The sequence below is a fragment of the Microtus ochrogaster genome, chromosome 22, assembly GCF_000317375.1.
Source record: "Microtus ochrogaster isolate Prairie Vole_2 chromosome 22, MicOch1.0, whole genome shotgun sequence".
Classification (NCBI taxonomy): Eukaryota; Metazoa; Chordata; class Mammalia; order Rodentia; family Cricetidae; genus Microtus; species Microtus ochrogaster.
This window is the reverse complement of record NC_022023.1, coordinates 32,122,902-32,127,198: the sequence shown is the minus strand read 5'-3', so window position 1 is coordinate 32,127,198 and position 4,297 is coordinate 32,122,902.

The window sequence follows — 4,297 nt, the reverse complement described above, 5'->3', positions numbered from 1 at the left end:
TTTTGGTTTGGTTGGTTTTTGGTTTTTCGAGACAGGGTTTCTCTGCGGCTTCGGAGCCTGTCCTGGAACTAGCTCTTATAGACCACGCTGGCCTCGAACACACAGAGATCAGCCTGCCTCTGCCTCCCGAGTGCTGGGGTTAAAGGTGTGCACCACCATTGCCTGGCTAATAAGAGACTTTTTTTTTTTATTGATTTTTACTGAGTTCTACATTTTTCTCTGCTCCCCTCCCTGCCGTAAGAGACTTCTTAAATTATCTTTTAGGAGAAGCCTCTGGATTCTACTCACAAGGCAGCCTGGAAGAGGATGACCTTGAACTCCTGACCCTCCTGCTTCGCCTTCTAAGCTGTGGAACTGCAGGTGTGTGTCACACCTCCAGTTATTTGTTCACTTTGAGACAGGGTTTTGCTGCGCCTGCGGTTGCCTTGCTGGCCTCCAGCTTCCAGTTTCAGCTAGGCAGGCTTCCAAATACCAGAGACCACAGGGGTTTCTCTGGCACTGTTTGCCTTTCTCCCAGTGTAGCCCCCAAGGTTCCCTCATTAATTGCATATCTCTCCTTTCCCTCTCCAAATAGCTTAACACACACGCACGCGCGCACACACACACACACACACACACACACGCACAAACGCGCGCGCGCACACACACCTGCTTCTCCTCACACCTCATGAGTTAACATGAGTTCTCTCTCTTCACCTTTTGCTGAAGCCTCTTTTAAAAGCTGGCTGAGGTTACTGACCTCTGGAGAAATGTTGCTGAGTCAGCTAAGCCTGCAGGGCCAGCCCTGCCCTGCCCTGCCATGCCCTGCGCAAGCCCCTGCCTCTCACTAAGCCATAATAGAAGCTCCTCCACCACAGCAACTCTGAGGCCCAAAGGACACGTTTCTTTCTGAAAATTACTGAGGTGCAAATATTGTTAATGTCCTTGAGGACTCTGAAGAAGAAACTCGCAGAAGAGCCCGTTAAGAAGTGGAGAACACTATAAATCAGCAGAATATCACATCCTCTTTCTCAAAAGATAAAACCAAAAAAAAAATTAGAAATGGAAATATTTACACAAGGAAAAACATTCAAATAGAAACCCACTTCCTTCCTGCCCGAGACTGATTCTCTCTATTTTCTAGAGCATCTGCTGGCCTGTGGCCTTCCTTTCAGCTGAACCCTTATAGAGACAAGCCTGTTTGTATGAATATACTTTAAATTTACTTTAAAAAAAAAAAACTTTCAGCCTAGTGGTGGTGGCTCACACCTTTAATCCCAGTACTCAGGAAGCAGAGGAAGGTGGATCTCTGTGAGTTCAAGGCCAGCCTGGGCTACAGAGCAAGTTCCAGGATGGCCAAGGCTGCACAGAGAACCCTTTCTTTTGGTGGGGATTGAGCCTGGAGCCTGCATGTTTCAGGTACAGGCTCTAAGCCTGAGCTACACCCCTGAGCTACACCGCCAGCACCTTATGCCCACTTTCCTTTAGAACAGGGTACTGTAACATCCTTTCTCCTAACAATGTATCTAAAAGATCATTATCCACTTTGTTCTTTGTAGGGTCACAAATGTTTCCACTCCAATGTCTAACAGACACCAATGTTCTTTTTCCTTTGTTAAAGTTTGGATTACATCCTGCGGTGTGGGGGGAGGTGAGGGTGAGTTTAGGTGTTCATGCTCTGGCATGTGTGGGGTGTGGGGGAGGTGAGGGTGAGTTTAGGTGTTCATGCTCTGGCATGTCTGGCCATGAGAGGACAACCTGCAGGAGTCGGTTATCTCCTTCCGCCGTGTGGGTCCTGAGGATCAAACTCAAGTTATTGGACTTGATGGCAAGAGCCATTCCACCCAGTCCTCTGCAGAACGTTTGAGTGGCTCTGCATATACATGGGCATATACTTTGGTAGAGCTAGAAAATGCATCTCTACATCCAACTAGGTACTTTAACATTTTAAATAAAAAGCAGCGGAGAGCGGGGCAGGAGAGGCAGTCCAGCAGGTACTAGAGTTCAGTTCCCAGCTCACACGTGACTGTAACTCCAGTTCCGAGAGACCGGATGCCCTCCTGTGCTGATGTACACACGATGTACATACAGACACACATACATACACATAATTAAAATAACAAGGCCAGATGTGGTGGCACATGCCTTTAATTCCAGCACTTGGGAGGCAGAAAGAGACAGCGCTCTGTGAGTTCAAGGCCATCCTGGTCTACAGAGCAAGTTCCAAGACGCCAAGGCTGTCTAGAAACCCTTTCTCAAAAAAAAAAAAAAAAAAACACAGTAATAGTATAGTATACAACAGGACCTGAAGCCAAATGCTGACATGGACAACATTTGAAAGAACTTAGACCACTCATGTGATGACTACTCAGCAGAGGTGCTGTGAAAAACCAAGTGCTTCATATATAAAAGCTCTTCAGAAAAGTGTCCGGCACACAGTGGAAACTCTGCAGTATTGGGTTTTATACTTTACCAACTGACTTCAAATATTTCCATGACGGTATATTTCCCTGACCCTTAAAAGCGTTGCTTATTTGCAGAAGCTTTTGGATTGTGTCAATCTGAAGGGAATAAAGAAGACTATAATATTCAGACTTTAATTTCTTCCTGCCTGCCTGCTCAGAGTCTGACTATATAGCTCTGGCTGTTCAGGAACTCACTCTGTCGACCAGACAGGCTGGCTTCAAACTCACAGAGATCCCCCTGCCCCTGCCTTCTGAGTGTGGGATTCAAGGCGTGCACCACGCTGCTCAGCTGTCTTAAGTTCCTTCCATCCTACCCTGGCTCTCAATACCTTCTCAAACTGTGAGACTTTCCTGACCTTATTTCATACCATCCTGAACAGACCCGCTAATTCTCAGAACCTTGAAGGATGTTCTTGGCTCCGTTCTTATATTCCAACAGCAACTCTATCACTTCTGAACTTGCCGGCTGAAGTATGGGAGACCCAGTTACATTTAATTTCAGAAGCATAACAAATGTGTTCACTGCCCTTTTCCATGTAAACTCTAGCAACTCTCCACTCCGAATTTTCCTTACTCAGTTACTACTGGAATAAAGCCCCGGTTGGGCAGGAGCTGGGTCTTTATACTATCCATCAGGCCAAGCACGTAATGCTTTTTCTGGAATTATCTGCTGAATGCATTATCTTCCCCTGATAAAGGCAGGGATTCTGCCTTCCCCTTCCTCCTTACTTAATCACCACCAGCAGCACTGATTTAACATTACCTACTGTGTCCCATACACACAAAGGCACACTCAAGCACGTGCACACACACATACGTTCATTACTACTATACTGTTAGCTACTAATAGCTATTTTATCTTCATGGGTTAATTCATATATGGAACAGGTATTCCAGGTTTAGCGGTGCACACCTTTGATGCAAGAACTCAAGAGGTAGAGGCAGACAGAGCTCCATAAATTTGAGGTTACCTTGATCTACACAGAGTTCCAGCTACAAGTGAGACCTTGTATTTCAAAAGAGGGTGGGGTTGTAGTATAACTGGTCCCAGACCTTAGCACAACTGATTCCATGATGGAAATACCATTCAGGCCATAAAACTTAGCACATTGACTGCATCATCTGCCAAATCAAAAACAAAGTCCTAATCCATCAAAGTCTGGGAAAAGTCTTACTTTTTGGCTTCTGTAGTTCCAATTCTATCTAACGGTTCTTGTTAAGTATGTCAACTCAGGGTATGGCTTTTGTGCTTAAAAGTTCACCCTGAGAAAGGCTCAGCTAAGGACGACACTTGGACACTTGCTAGCTAATGGAAACTTCTATTATCTTAAACTTGTGTCTGCCCTTCTCTGGTGGATACCCCACAACAGAGGGATGCAATCTAGTTTGGTTAATCTCATATGTGCTGTTCACTGAATAACTGTACAACAATAGAACAGTTATTTTATTTCTCTCTCTCTCTGTTCCCCCCCACACATGCCAGACAGGGTTTCTCTGTAGCTTTGGAGCCTGTCCTGGAAACTAGCTGTTGTAGACCAAGCTGGCCTTGAACTCACAGAGATCCACCTACCTCAGCCTCTGGAAGTGCTGGGATTAAAGGTGTGCATCACCACTGCCTGGCAAGTGGTGTAGGAAGGTCTTCTGTCTATGTGTTACTTTCGTTGGTTAAATAAACTGCCTTGGCCTCTATTTTTTTTTTTATTTTGGTTTTTCGAGACAGGGTTTCTCTGTGGTTTTGGAGCCTGTCCTGGAACTAGCTCTTGTAGACCAGACTGGTCTCAAACTCACAGAGATCCGCCTGCCTCTGCCTCCCAAGTGCTGGGATTAAAGGCGTGCGCCACCACTGCCCGGCT